This window comes from Artibeus jamaicensis, unplaced genomic scaffold, assembly GCF_021234435.1.
Source record: "Artibeus jamaicensis isolate MK-2021 breed Jamaican fruit bat unplaced genomic scaffold, CSHL_Jam_final contig_415, whole genome shotgun sequence".
NCBI lineage: Eukaryota > Metazoa > Chordata > Mammalia > Chiroptera > Phyllostomidae > Artibeus > Artibeus jamaicensis.
This window is the reverse complement of record NW_026521823.1, coordinates 25,227,526-25,243,765: the sequence shown is the minus strand read 5'-3', so window position 1 is coordinate 25,243,765 and position 16,240 is coordinate 25,227,526. Positions and strand designations below refer to the sequence as shown.

General features: G+C 35.3%; 1 non-coding gene across 1 annotated transcript; it reads left to right on the top strand.

The window, feature by feature from the left end:
• The first annotated feature begins 246 nt into the window (after positions 1–246).
• On the top strand, positions 247–356 carry LOC119049246 (U6 spliceosomal RNA). Its single transcript, XR_005082486.1, has one exon. It is a non-coding gene; the product is annotated as a U6 spliceosomal RNA (small nuclear RNA).
• Positions 357–16,240: the final 15,884 nt, after the last annotated feature.

The following is a 16,240-nucleotide window of genomic DNA, read 5'->3' as shown; positions in this document are numbered from 1 at the left end:
GTAAATACTGTAAGACTGAATGTCAAATCTCATTTTTGTTCTTATACACAGGGAATTCCTATTAGCTTTTAATTCTAGCCTGGGGAGACTCTCCTTTTTTACTTTCCAGTTTTACTTGCTACTTTGAATTTTTGCTCTTCAGAGTCTTCAGTTTTCCCAAAGCCTAGCTCTGCCTTGCAGAATTGACATTGGCAGGTCCCCGGGCAGCTGATCAACCCTCAGGCTGCTAAAGAATCACCTTGCTTTGTGCTCCCTTCAGGCAGCACTTATACTAAAATTGGAACAATACAGAGAAGATTAGCATGGCCCTTGCGCAAGAATCACCACGCCTTGATTATCTTATCATGTAGACTTTTGAAATGGTATTAACCATTTGTTTTCTTTTAAATTGCAGTGGATACAGATGCTCCTCAATTTACAATAATGTCATGTCCCAGTAAACCAGTGCTAATTGAAAATAAGTAAAAAATTAATTTAATACACCTTACCTACGAAGCATCATAACTTAAATATGCTCAGAACATTATATTATACTACTGTTGGGCGATTATCTCGCGTTTCATACTTTCTTCTTACCAGAAGCAGGAAGGATAGATGTGTGTTTTGTAGACACAATGGGATGTGAAAATGCAAACTCATTATCCAAAAATGGCTGACAACCCAGTACCCTGTGGAGTATCAGGTACTTAATCTCAGGACCATTTGGCCAACTAGAAGCTGTGTCTCACCGAGCTGCCGGGCATCACCAGAGGGTATTATTGTACCACATATCACTAGCCAGGGAGAAGATCCAAATTCAAAATTTGAAGTATGGTGTCTACTGAATGTGTATCACTTTTGTCGTACCGTGAAGTGGAGACATTGTTAAGTCGGGAACTTTCTGTATTTCAAGGAATATACGTCTCACGGTGACAATATGTTGTTTCAATGATAATTTCTTATACTTTGTATTCAAACTGTCAAAAATGTCAACAAATCAATCTCTCTCTCAATAATTACTAGGCCAGCTTTTAGTCCCTAATGCTGTTTTAAATTGCTGATAAAGGTTATTTTACATCTTTTTGAAAGCAGTCTTTAGGTTCTTCTTACCTGGTACAAAACAAAGCAATTTAGACAGGGGTATGGTAACAGGCTTCTAGTAATTCGTCAAATTTCAGAATAAAGATTTGCTCTTGGTTTTACATATATTACAGTTTAGGTAAGCATTACCATGAAAGTTAACTATAAGATATTCAAAGTGTTCTAAGGAAATTTACTTATCCAAAATAATGAAAGTTCTTTCACTGGGTAAACCCCTGGGAGCTGTAAGTTTTCTTTTACATAACCCCTGCCATGAAGGATAACCCCGACAGAATCACGCTTTGGGCCAAAAAGTACTCATTAGCAACCAGACACTAAGAAGCAGATGTACAGATTATTTCTATAGCTCAGGGGAAGTCTCACTCTGCCCTTCGGCGCTATAGCTAACAAGGTGCAGGGAGGGTAAACTGTGATGCAGATGCAAAAATATTTGTCAGCAGGTCTAGCCACAGTTCTTGGCTGACAATAGATTTTCCCCTTAAAAGCGTACTAACATAATAATGAGTATCACAGCTATCATGACATTTTTGGTCTGTCCTCATTGTTACACACTCTTTCAAACCCCCTACATATCTTGGGTAGTACTCAGTGCTCTCTGATGAATTTCAATGGCCATAATTGAAATGTAAAGTAATTTTATTTAGAGTATCATTCCTGATTGGAATACTTCAAATGGTAACTAATCTCTCCTAAGTGGATAAATTAAAGATAATTTACATACTTGCATCTGTATACATATACCATGCTATTTATACTAAAGTATTTTAAAAGTAAAATACCATATATTCAGGTTTAAAAAAAAAACGCTTGTACAGAGGTTCATTCATTCATTTATTTTTTTTCAACAAACATGCTGGGAACTATTTTAAGTACTGAGGATACCAATAAACAAAACAATGAAAATTTTGATTGCTAAAGAAGAGAAAGGCAGTACAATGGGATTTTTAAAAGGGAGTAAATAGTGTCTTTTTTAGTAGATAAATCAAAGAAGCCTTAGTGAAAAGGAAATATTTCCACTGTAATAAAAAGAACAAAGTTAAATAGTCTCACAAAAGCCTTATTGTTCAGACTTCAGCTTTATAAATAAAAAGCTTTCTTGGTTCTTCCTTATCTTAACAACAAACATTCTTCACAGAAATCTCGTTGGTAACCCATGATCCAAAAACTGATGCCCATGAATATATTTTTCAGTTTATACTTAATCTGAAATGTTTATCGATAACTTGTTTTTAACTTCTACTCAGGAATTCCAACTAAGCTTAACCTGTATAGAAGTTTTTTTCTAAATGGTATCTTGACTCGGTTTTTCAATTTATTTTATTATGTTCTGTGTTTACATTTATTTATTTAAATCCATTCATGTTCCAGCTACATCTTTTCCAAATGCCTTGATTCAGTTTTGAAGCCCCAGCTAGAGGATGGCAAATTCTACTTCTTTTTTTATTTACTCCTCATCTGAGGAAATGTCTTTTAAATTTATTTTAGAGAGAAAGGAAGAGAGAGACAGATGGAAGTGGGGGGAGAGAGAGGAACATGGATGGAAAAGAGAAACATCAATGGTTTGCCTCCCGTACACACCTCAATGAGGGATGGAACCTACCACCTTTTTTTTTTCTTGTTCAGGACAAAACTCGTACAAAATGAGCCACCGGGCCAAGGCAATTGCACTTCCTGAGTACCTGATTAAGTTTATACCCCAACCACTTCCCTTATTAGGCTCTGGGTCTCTTAGGACCAGGTACCAGGAATAGGAGATAGCCCCCGTTCTCTGGAGACTGAGCTGCTTCAAATCAGCCAGCCCACAGAGAGCCTAGCAAACCTAGTTACCCCACCCTCCGTTCTGTGAATCAGCTGCCCCCTATTGCTCCAGCTTGCTGTTTTTCAGTCTGGGATGCACACCCTTGTGGGTCTGCCCAGCTGCCCTCTCTTGTTTTGAGCTGAACGTATCATAGGTCTACCTTTCATTTTGGTGTCAATGCGCTGTGTTTCACCATGAAAAGAACTTGAAGTAAAAAAACAATTGGCACTGTGAACAGGAGCTCTGAATCTTGACTCCTGGACAGCTTCGTAAGGAGACTGCTATTGGCTTATTAATTGATTCCAAACCACTGCAGAAGTAACCTGGGACTTGTTTGCTGCTGTGTCTTCCAGACATACCTACACTGGTCTTTATACCAATTTCCTAGATGTGGGAATATTCAAAATAACATCCATTGGCCACATTCCAAAGGCTAGATGCAAGCCAGGTGGGGCCCCCCCTTAGCACGACAGGAAAGGTAGGCCACTCTAGCCACTTATGAGGTGTGGCTTTTCTGTGTGCTTCTTGCCATAGCCTGGGCTGGCTAGGAGCCTATTCCAGGGACTGTGGCTTCCTTGGCAGAGCTTCTTTATTCCGAGCAGGATTCTGGTTTGCCTGCCTGATTCAGGGGGTCCCTGTGGAAGTGGGTTTTTATGCTCCTCCAGATTCGGGAAATTGTGTTCTGGTCCCCTTACCATGTGGCTCAGATGGGGATAGTGGTCAGTCTTTCTTGCTGCAGCATACTTTGCTGCTGTCACCAGTGATCAGCAAGCTCCCCAATACTCATAAGTGGACGTCGTACCCTTGTTGACCAGTAATCCAATGTTTAATCCAAGGAGAGCAAGAGGACTAATATGTCCTCCCTGTACCCTCCCTTTAAGAACACCTTCTAAAATGACCTACTTGTTTAAATTACATAGGACCACCTAGTCTGTGTGCTTGGTCCTTAGTAAGCACCCCCACTTATCATTGTGCAAAGGGACTCATACTTCCAACCAGGGGGCTCACTGGACTGACCCAAGGAGAGGCTGGTATAGGTCTCTAAGTAGAAATCCAATCCCTGGGATATGGCCTGGAAATCAAAATTGCTGTCAGTGAGACAGTTCCAGCGATCAGGATGTCTCCAGCAGTGACTGAGCTGACTTTTCTTTCCCGTGTTAACAGTGGGTACTATGGAATGAAGAGGGTGAATGGATGATATAGCAGGGGTTAGGATTAATGGAAGGTGCAGCAGGGAAGAGGACCTTAGGTCCAGAATTCCTTTTAAAGTGTTCATTATACACTTCCTATCTGAGAATCAAAACTCTATTTACATTTTAGAGTCTTTTTCATATTGATGCAAATCTGTGGAGGCTACTTGGCCAAATATCATGTTTGAATTGCCCAGTGATAGATGCTAAGGTAAAAAACATCAAAGTTAATGTGTTAAGTGATATGGCAAATCATTGAAACCAATAGTTAGAAAAGTAAAAATTTACAAATTTCCCCAAATGTTATTTGGCATATCTGACAATGTTTATAAACCTCAGGACTAGAGTTTAGCCCTGGCTGGTGTAGCTCAGTGGATTGAGCACGGGCCTGCGAACCAAAGGGTCACCAGTTTGATTCCCAGTCAGGACACGTTCCTGGGTTGCAGGCCAGTTCCCAGCAGGGGAAGCACCAGAGGCAACCACACACTGATGTTTCTCTCTCTCTTTCTCCTTCCTTTCCCCTCTCTCTAAAAAATAAATAAATAAAATCTTAACAAAAAAGAAACCTCTAGAGTTTAGTGAGAGGAAATTTATTAAAAATGTGTTAAAGATTTATGGTAGTTGTATTCCATTGAACCACAAAGCTTTTGAAAGCATTAACATAATTCTCAAGCAAACAAACTAATAAAAAAGATACCTGAAATCACAAAGTAAGCTAGTAAAAATTTGCTCTTTCCAGAACTGGCACTCTGCTTAAGATATATTTCAGATGGCACTTGGGAACGTAACAATAAAAGTTATGCCCTTGAGAGTAGAAATCAGAGACGTGGAAGGCACCGGAGATGGGTCTCTGTGTTTTCTAGTTTCCTCTTTCCCAAATCAGTGTTTGCCGTACCTGCTAGCAATCTCCATCTCTGTACCTAATGTTTTTTTCAAAACTCTTGGGAATTTTTTGAACAAACCTCTTAACTATTGATGACTGGCTCATGATAAGCCAGGCCCAGTTCCTCCTTTGTAACTTGCACACTCTTCAGTTGAATTCTGCTCTTTCATGCACCCTTCCTTTGGCACCAATTCCTGATTTTCATCTGGAGATACCATCCCTGCTCCCTCAGTGCATTGCCTCAGATGGATTCCTTCTTGCACATAGATATCCTACAAAAGAAAATAATGACTTAGGTATAATAGGGTGCCCATTGGCACACAGTTCTGAGTCCCACCTGTTGTTTTTGTTGTATTATACTTACTGCTGTTGTAGTCTAAAACATCCTCGTTCGGATATACTATACATTCAACATAATTCAGAAATATTATGCTGGCCAAAAAGTCTGTGTGCTTTTTTCCCCCTGTAAAATAAAAGGTGTATTCTTCATTTTCACCAATAACTTTATTGATTTGGATATTTTGAGTATGTTGGCTATCTCCCATATGGTATAATGTTGATTGTGCTCAATTAATGTCTAGTTTGGTTGTTATCAACTTCAACTGATCTGCTGGACCATGGAGTTTTGTCCAGCATGAAATCTCCAGCATGAAACTTTGCAAACCACTTTTGATAAGTTCAATCAGTCACTGTACCTTCTCCATACACTGTATGAATCTTTTTTTGCATTTCAATTACATTTTTACCCTTCTTGGGTTAATAATGCATAATATGCCAAAAACATTGAGTGTTTTCTTCCATCTTCAATATTAAAATAGTTACACAAATATTCACCAATTTTGGTGTTTTTTTAGGCACCATAATATGCCAGTTGTCATGATACAATCTGTCAAAATTATATCAAATGAAGTTAAGGACAACTAACACTACTAGAGCCATTTTATGGAAAACCAAAAAAAAACCTGTTTTGCCAACCCAATATATTCCATCTCCCTTGCCACAGCAATTGGTTCAGTAACAGTGAAAGCCATTGAGATATTAGATGTTCGCTGGGAATGCCAAAGAGAGGACAGCTTTGAAGCTGAGAGGGCTTAATATAATAATAACAGGCAGCAGTAGGGGTGTCTGTACCCATTTTACCAGATCCAGTTGCCAACACATTTCCCCCTCAGCTTTTTGGACCATGACTTTTTTGCTACTTGCCACCAGAACAGTCTTCATTGATCCAAATGAAATCCTCATTACTTGGAAGTTACTCTTCTCCAAACTGAACTATGCGAAACACTCGCTAGACATCATACTCCTTTCTGAATGTGCCTTCTCATGTCGCTCAGCTGCTGCTTCACTGCAGGGTTCTACTGGGGCCCTTCCAAATGCATCACCATCTTAAATGGTATTTAAGTGAAGACTAAGCACACAAAAGTATTTTTTGTCTTTTTCTACATTTTTTCTATACTCCTGAAAACCTTTCTGTGTCTAAAACTGTATACAACTGTTAAAGTGCTTCCTTTTTTGAACTTTGCCAGTGAATAAAAATACTGTTATTTTTAGTGGAAAGTAAATATTTTCACCTAGAAACCAACCATGAAGCAACAGACGGCTTCCGCATCTATGATTATTTGTGATGCAAATAAATTCATGTAACTTAATCATACATTTAGCTTATAGATTGTTTGAGATAAATACATATTTAACACAATGATTACAATATGGGTTTCCCAATGAATATTTTATCTGTTATAAATAAAAATTAAAAGAATTACAAAGATTAAAAGAGTTACCAATGAGCAATATCTAAATCAAAAGGATAGAAATCAGCAGAGATTTTTTTAAAAGCTTTTTATTTAATTTACATATCATTGAATTACTAAAGTACAGATGGGAGAAGTTGACATTATATTTTTAAAGGAATACATTTTTATTGTATTTCGAGGTCAATTGTTGTCCATCAATAGTGGATTTTTTTGTTTTAATATTGCAAAGCTAATGTTTTAAAAGGTTATGCTACGTGTAGAAAAATAAACCCATGATTCATGTAGAAATGTTATTGAAAAATCAGATATTTGTCTCAACTTGTTGGAATTTCTAAAGGTTATAAAATAACTGCAAATATTCAGTGTAGAAGCTGAACCAACATAAGTCAGAGGATAGATAACAGTGATGTGCTAATTTGGTAGAGAATTCCACTAGTTTATTGTAAGGACCCTGTGGTCTTTCAATTTACATGAATGCACAAAGGTGTGAGTTGAATTCTCCTTGCTGTTAAACTGTGTAGTTGCCAGAAGCAGCATGTGAAATTCCATACTGATAAGTTATGAAGGGATTCCCCAGAATAAATCAACTTTAATTCTGTGGACATGCATATTTACAATTTTAAATTGTAATATAGGTAATAATTTTAATAAATATGTTTATTAGTCTTGTAAATTTAGGAACTATCTTTGCATTAAAATGAGTGCAACAATGTATAGCAATTTCTTGAGAAATTCTATTAATATTATAATTGAAAATGAATTGGAGTTCTACATTTAAGTATTAAATATAGATGTGTTTGCAAATATAACTTGACAAAATCCATTAATGACAATGAAAACTTGACCAATATGAAAGTGTGATATTAAGACATTGAGTATGAAAATACCCTGAGGTAAAGACTCCCAATTGAATAAAGTAGTTGTGCTAAGGGATTAATTTCTGACAGGCTGGGTAGAAAATGAAGCATTGTGAGCAGAAACTCTTTTATAGATGTATATCTTGAAGTCTACATCAACTGTTCAAGTGCCTGACTCAGATAGGTGAGCAACGAATATTTCTTTACTATAAGAACAAGTCTACCTGGCTGGTGTAGCTCAATGGATTGAGTGCAAGCCTGTGAAGCAATAGGTTGCTGATTCAATTCCCAGTCAGGGCACATGCCTGGGTTGCAGGCCAGTTCCCAGCAGGGGATGCATGAGAAGCCACCATACACTGATATTTCTCTCCCTCTCTCCTTCCCTTCCCCTCTAAAGATAAATAAATAAAATATTTTAAAAAAACAAGTCTATATTTTTCTTTTGAATGCCACTTAAGATTTACAGAAGTAAAGTATGGAATAATAAGTTCTTCAAAGTGAAAAGGAGCTTATTACAGATTAGTTACTTTTAAGTGAACCATTTACATTACCCTATAGCTCAGGTGGCAAACACAGGGCCCACAGGCCAAATCCAGCCCTCCACCTTGAGTTATCTGGCCAGCACCATGTTTTTACCCAGCGACAGCACAGACCTCCTTGCCCCTAGTTCAGGAGTAGTTACATTCACACAGTCCTAAAATTACATCCGGTCCTTTGAAGGCAACCACGAGGCTGATGTGGCCCCGGTGAAAATGAGTTTGACATCCCTGCCCTTTAGGATATGATGTGTGTGTGTTTGTGTGGTGGTAAGTGTGGGCACAAATGTGGAGTTCTATATTAACACATACATATTTCTGCCTCCCAACATGGATTCATATTTTGAACTCTTTTGGTTCATAATAAAGAATCTCTCTCCCTCTCTCTCTCCCTCTCTCTCACTGATTGAGTTTAGTCTTCCCTCACTCAGTTTGTAGAGCATATCTGGAGTTCTCCCAAAAGGGATGCCACGTATTCTCTGATGTAATAATACTATTACTTTGTAAGATTCTTTACAAAATCGTCCAGTTCTGAGTACCTGAGAAAAATTCACCAGTACTTAGGACACTGTATTTTCTGTCTATACAAGACATGTATTATCACTGCTCTGAAGAGAAGTGTTGAAGGTCTGTCATCAAATTGCCTATAATTTTCTTTCCTCCATAATTTCCATAGTTTTTATTATGCATTTATACTAACCTTTAAATAAATATCAGACGTGATCATTTTCAGCTGTTATAAAAATAACATGAAATGAGTATTTTGGATGTAATCTCCTTTTTAAAAATAGTACTTCCAGTTAAGGGCAACATACCTCCTGCAGGCTGAACTTCAGCAGTTCCGAAAAAGCACTAATATCTTGACTTTCAGAAAGTGCTTTAACATATATTTTAGTAATTAATCGTATATACAGAACTAATTTCACTGTCAAACTAATTTTTAACCAATGAAAATATCTGAAGTATTAATTTTCTGAAAAGAACCTTTGCAAGGATGCTCTAATCATTATTTATTCAAAATGTTTTTGCTTGTTTTTAACTTTTAATTTTTATTGTTTTCCTTTTTATTGAATTTATTGGGGTGATGCTGGCTACAGCAATTACACAGGTTTCAGGTACACAGTTCTACAACACACCGTCTGTACAGTGTATTGTGTATTCACCACCCTAAGTCGGGTCTCCTAGCATCACGATTTACCCTCCTCCACTTCCCTCTCTGCCCCGGCCCCTGGCGATCACAGACCATTGTCTGTGTCCATCAATTTTTTGTCCCTCTTTTTATATTTGCTCAGTCTCTTCATCTACCCCCAATCTGCTTCTCCCCACCCAACAGCTGTCACCCTGCTCTCTATCTGTGTCTGTCCTTATTTTGTTTGTTAGTTCATTCTGTTCATTAGCTTTCATATATGAGTGACATCATATGGTATTTATGTTTCTCTAACTGGCTTATTTTACCTAGAACAATGCTCTAGAATAATACCCTAAAATAATAGCCAAGTAGTATTCCATTGTGCAATTGTACCACAGCTTTTTTATCCACTCACCTACTGACAGACCCTTGGGCCACCTCCAAATCTTGGCAATTGTAAATAACAATGCAGTGAGCATAGAGGAGTACATATATATTCTTTCAAGGTAGTGTTTCAGGTTTCTTGGGATATATTTCCACAAGTGGAATTGCTGGTTTACAAAACAGTTCCCTTCTTAATTTTTCAAGGTAACTCCATACTGTTTTTTACTGCACCAATCTGCATTCCCACCAACAGTGCACTAGGGTTCCCTTTCTCCACATCCTCCTCAGCACTTGTTTGTTGATTCACTGATGCAGCCATTCTGACAGGTGTGAGGTGATATGTCATTCTAGTTTTAGTTTGCATCTCTCTGATGATTAGTGACATTGAGCATCTTTTCATATTCCTATTGGCCATTTGTATGTGCTCTTTGGAGATGTGTTTATGCAGGTCCTTTGCCACATTTTAATTTAATTGTTTTTTTTGTTCTTGTTGAGTTGTATAAGTTCTTAATGAATTTTTAATTGAACACCTTATCAGATGTATTATTAACAAATATGTTCTCCCATCTGGTGGGGTGTCTTTTCACTTTGCTTTACAAAAACTTTTTCAGTTTTAGTGAGTTTTATTTGTTTCTTTTTTTTTCCTTGCCTGAGTATATCAGAAAAAAATATCACTGTGATAAATGTTTAAGATTTTACTCCCTATATTTCCTTGTAGGATTTTTTATGGTTTTGAGTCTAGCATTTATATGTCTTTAATCCATTTTGAGTTTATTCTTGTGTGTGATATAAGAACTTAGTCTAGTCTTTCTCTTTTACTTTCTTTCTCTCTCTCTTTCTTTCTTTCATGGATCTGTCTAGTTTTCCCAATTCAATGAATGCTGTCAGTCAACTGAAAAATTCATGGCCATATCTCTGTCACCCAGATGAGAATTTGCTAATAGTTTAAAGATAGCCCTTTAATTTATAAGTGAAAGGGGAAAAAGTAAAACAAATATTGCTATCCCTGGGGATGAACTATTCATTTAAACATAGAACGGAATTAGACCTGACAATTATAAGGAAAAATGTGATCTTGCAACTGACACAGAGAATATTTAATTTATTTATGCAACTGGAATAAGAAATGAAGAGATAAAATTAGAGAATCTTAGGCATTCTCACTGCTAACACTTCCTTTTCTAAAAGCATTCTAAATTGATGTAGAAAAATTGGAAGCATAAATTATGAAGATATTCTAGATTTTAAGTCTAAAATAATTTCCAAATATTCAAACATGTTTAAAAACAGTATGATTAAAGCTATGGAAGCAATCTTTTATATTATTTCATATTCTATAAATTGTCATATCTGTGATTAAAATTGTTTCCTAAAATCTTATCAAATTATATATTTGCAAAATTGCCTATACCACTTTTATTTTTGTTCCAAGGTAAAGCATAAAAAAATTATACATTTATCTATTTTTAGTTTGATTTTTTATTATTTTCTTAAAAACTGGAAGAAGAGTAAATGAAAGTTAAAAGAATTAATAGTGTTCCATGTGTCTAACTGCAGTCACTTCTCGCAAAGGGAGATGCCATTGTTTCTTCTAGTATCATATATTTCATTTATATTTAAACTTTATAAAAGTAATATCACACAGTATATTATCTTTTATACCTGGCTTCTATTACTTAACATTATATTTTTTTAGATTCTTCTATATTTTTGCTTGTAGTATTAATTTCTTCTTTCTCATTGCTGATCAAGTTTGCTTTTTGTGACTAAACTATAAGTTATTCAGCCTTTCTCTTGTTGATGAACATTGATTAATTGTTATCCTTTGGCTATTAAAATATTATTGGCATATGCATATTTCTGCATTTCCCTCAGGAAACATATGTTTATCTTTTTGGCAGGAACATACTTAGAAGTTTAACTATGGTACTAATGCCTATTAATCGATTTATGCCCAGTAGATGAACCAGGAAAGGTGTTCATTGTGATTTTCATCGATTTTAAGTTTCACCAGTAGTAACAGAATTCTACATTGCGCATCCTTATTTAGTATTATTTGCCTTTTGCGTCGATCCTTAATTGTGAAGCTATTCTAAATATTTTTTTAATATTTTAAAACTTTTTTTGGAAAAAAATTTGCCACCTCGAGTTTTTTCTACATATTTTTTTGTGTGGAGACAATTTTAGATAGATAGATGGAATGATAAATACATAGACAAGTAGATCATATGTAGAGAATTGAATTTGTAATTGTCTTGAGAAAGAAAGAAGAAAAAAAGAAATACAATAAGAATCATCCAAGAATGTTTTTAATTTCAACTTAATAATATTGTCAAGGAATATATTTTATAGCATACTAACCTTTTTCTGACTTTTGAATTTTGGTGGGGTTTTCTTGTGTGTTGCAGAGAAATTACGAATATTTTCAAAATCATTATATTTATTATGATAATATTCTTCATTCCATATTTATTTTTTAAGGTGACATTTACTTTTTAAAATGTTGCAATCCTAACATTAAGTAATTAAAACTAAAATGAAACCATTTTATAACAAGTGGGAAATCCTGGTTATAGGATTAAAAAGGAATCACTTAATTTTTTAAAGATACTGAGGGAAAACATACCAACATTAAATATCAAATATTTTGGGCCCTGGCGGGTGTTGCTCAGTGGATTGAGCATGAGCCTGCGAACCAGAGTATCTTGGTTTGATTCCCAGTCAGGGCACATGCCTGGGTTGCAGGCCAGTTCCCAGCAGGGGACACATGAGAGGCAACCACACATTGATATTTCTCTCCCTCTCTCCTTCCCCTTTAAAGATAAAGAAATAAAATCTTAATAAATAAATAAATAAATAACAAATATTTTAGTGTGAATATTAATAAGTTCTTATGTTTAAATTTGGTGTTTTTCATTTTCAATAATGGATATGTCTTATAAGCTAATGCATGACACTTTAGTAGGAAAATTTTCAAAAGATAAAAGTCATACATCAAAACTTCTTTATATTCCAGGAACTTGAAAAACTAAAAAAGATTGCAGTCATCTGGCTTACCAGAAATGCTCCTAAATATTGAGATTGAATTCCCTTGGAAATAGATGCAATCAATTTTCATTTGATACATTCAGCTACTCAATGAGATTAGATGTTAGGATTTATAGTATAACTTGTAGAAATTATAGCTCTCTTGCAAGGATGAAGACATGGAGGAAGTTGGCAGTATATTTCCCATACTTGGTGTTCAGCTTTTAAGTGGATACATAAACTAGTAGTGATCTGATCAGGAGGAAAGTTGGGAGACATTTCAATTTGAAGGGAAGCTATAATGATCGGAAATAGTGTTCTTGTACTTCGCTTGGATTCTTCTAAAGCTTTAGAAGTGAAAATCTAAAAAAGGAAATGAATCACCTTAAGGGAAGTGAATTCCTCCATGGGAAACTGAAGCTCATTTCTATTACATGACTGCAGGGACACCGTTTACAGCTTGTTTATGTCAGCCCTGGTGTTGTGGGATAGAACGACTTGGACGTTATTTAGGAAATAGTTATTGGTAAATAAAGAGAGAGTAAAAAATAATAGTTAATTGCATGTATGTGCATGTATTAAAAAGAGAAATTAAACACTAACTTCAAATTAAAACATTAAAACATCGAACATAAAATTTAATCCAAGCATTTATTTCTATAGGCTACATCGCTGAAATTAGACTATAGAATTTCTAAACCTAAACCAATGCCGATCCTTTATATTATACATGATGAACAATCACTCAATATAATCTTGATGTCAGAAGAATATGTGAATATAAATTATTACTTCCTGCTCATATTAAAACAGAATCCCTCTCCATCTTCTCACCTCTTCCCTCTTCAGTGATGATATTCTGCTGTATTATATATCTGATTTCCAAAATAATTTAATTTCTTTCTCTACTTAACTAACAGTTAAGGTCACAATTGATTAAACTGAGTCTACAAAAATATGTATGTTTACTGAAAGCTCCAACTAAAGGTCAGTGGGAAAATTAAAGCTAGACTCTTTAGTAAGGTAAATATTAACATTTTCATGCAATGAAAAAAAAGCTGTGATATTCTCACTATTTCTTATTCCATGGTGTAGCATTCAGTTAAAGCTATTCACTCAACTAATAATAAGGATTGTTTGATACAGGAAAAGGAAAATATACCCACTTTCAGCCAAACATGTACTTCATGCCACATTACAACAACTGTTAAAGTTTTTATTTTGTCATCATAATTATCAGCAGTAATGTTTAATTACATGGCATTAGCTTTTTCAAACTCTCTTAAATGTTCAAACTGTATTAAACATTATAATAATTCAACAATATTTTGAGATCAGTACTATTATTTTTCCTACCTGTGCAAAGACTAAGTGAAACTTAAAATAAGTCACTCACTAAAAATTCTACGAAGGTGGTGAGCTATGTTGTGAAAAGGGCATAAGAAATGCTTTTTTCATGTGCCCTTTCAATGAGATATTAAGAATCCTGTGTATCTTTTTCTGCTTATTTTAAAAATCAGCATATCATCTGATTTGGGCATTCTGTTTAGTGAATAGAGAAATATTAAGTTCCTTCTTTCCAGACACAGTTTTGCAATAGATACTTTATCAAACAGTTCCACTCTGCATTCTTAGTATTTTACCTTTTATATATATCAGCAAACTGAGGTTCGAGAGTTTGAATGGTTCCCCAAAACATATTTAAATTAATAGCAGACAATGGAATGACACATAGGCCTTTTCAGGCCTAAAATGATAGATTCACTTCATTTCCTAATATTTTTACTTAATTACTTTTAAACTACAGTATTCTGTCTTTTACTCCCATCCCAGCCCACCCCCGTTGTGCCCCCTCCCATTTCCATTATCCTAATTCTTATCCCCACAATTTTACGTCATAAAGTGATCACATGCTATACTTACTTAAAATTGTTGTCCAGCATCAGAATTTCTCCAGAGATACTGAGTAGCTTTAATGGTTCGAATGCTACTCAGTATTTCGATTGTGGTTTGCAGCTGCGCTCACCTTCTCATTGGTGGTTGATGCTGCAGGTCAGCTGCCTCCTAGAAATGAGTTGCTTTCTGCTTTCCATAGAGCTTGCTGCTGTTTCTTTCCAACGCCCTGACCACACACCTCAAGCTCCTTTATTAGCTGTTTAGATGGTACTGTTTCCATAGATCTAGTCATTAGAGTGGTTTAATCAGGGACATGGAATCCATTTTATTTTTTATGAAAAATTTGGAAATGTGCCTGAGTTACTGTGTATGTTAATAATTGTATTAGGAATAAAATCATTTTTTATTTTAAAACTTCAAGTACCTGGCTCACTTATCAGGCAGTTGTATCTCCTTCAAATGATATGAACATATATTGATGGACAGACACACTATTGATATCGAAATATAAGAATTATTTGGGAAAACATTAGTCATATGTCACTATTTATGGAAATGTCACTTGTGAGGGACTGTGAGTCATATGATTTCAATATTGGCAATAAAGTAGTTCAGAGAGGACATCCAGTGCTCCTTACCTGAAAGCATTGTACATAAACTGAAATGATTCTTTCTGAAATACATACATTTACAAATGGTTCTCCCTCTGCCAGAGGTGCACAGCCTCTTTTGAATCCAAGTGCACTATAAAAGTATTAAAGTAATCTTTGAAAACATGCATCATCCAAATGTGCCTCAATTCCATCATCAGCCTGTGCTCTATTGTCTGCTTAACAGAAATTTTAGAGAAATGTGAGAAAAAAGCAGGTCAGTATCAACCAATAGCAAGGCAAACATCATATAAATTAAAAGTTAGATTAACTAACATGAAGTGAATGGCTCCAAACTTTCTGTTAGAAAAATACCACGAAGAATAAGGAGCCCAGTGTTGGAGTAAATGAGCATGAGAGAAGGATTTGTTCAACAAAAATGAAGAACAGTGATGACCTTTAAGAGACAGACACCATAGATTATAAGCCAACCAAACTGTTACTATAACTTTACTCAAAACCCTGAAGGACCTTACTAAATAGTGGCTCATCTCCAAAAGAGAGACCTTCAATAAATAATACAGTGACCCAAGACAACTGGGAATGGTGAGGCAGCTATTTTTGGCATCTTCCAACTGCTTCAGAAACCCATGCTGCATTGTCTCCATGGGCAATTTCATCTGGGTCATTGAGGTGGCTGGAACTGATTCATGGAAGCACCACATTTATTTCTTTGACCTCAAAGACTCAGAAAAGATGATAGGAGTCTGTACATAAAGAACAAGTCTATCTTTATAAACAAAATGTAATAAAAAATGGAAGTACTATATAAACATGTATTAATTGTTATTTGTCTTATAGATTATAGTTAAGACATCTTAAAAGAGCCTTACACCATTTAGAAAAGAAACCATTGCATTATCAAATATCTGCTCCTTACCCTTGATTTTGTCTTTTTCTAAATGAAATTTATATGTTGACAAAAATAATAATAAGTACTACAGAGAGTAATGAAAGACCTAAATGAGAAACTTTAAAATTAAGCTCATTAATCTAAAACAAATTAATATAAACATGAATGGAAGTGGTACTTGCTTATACTTATCTGATATTTTT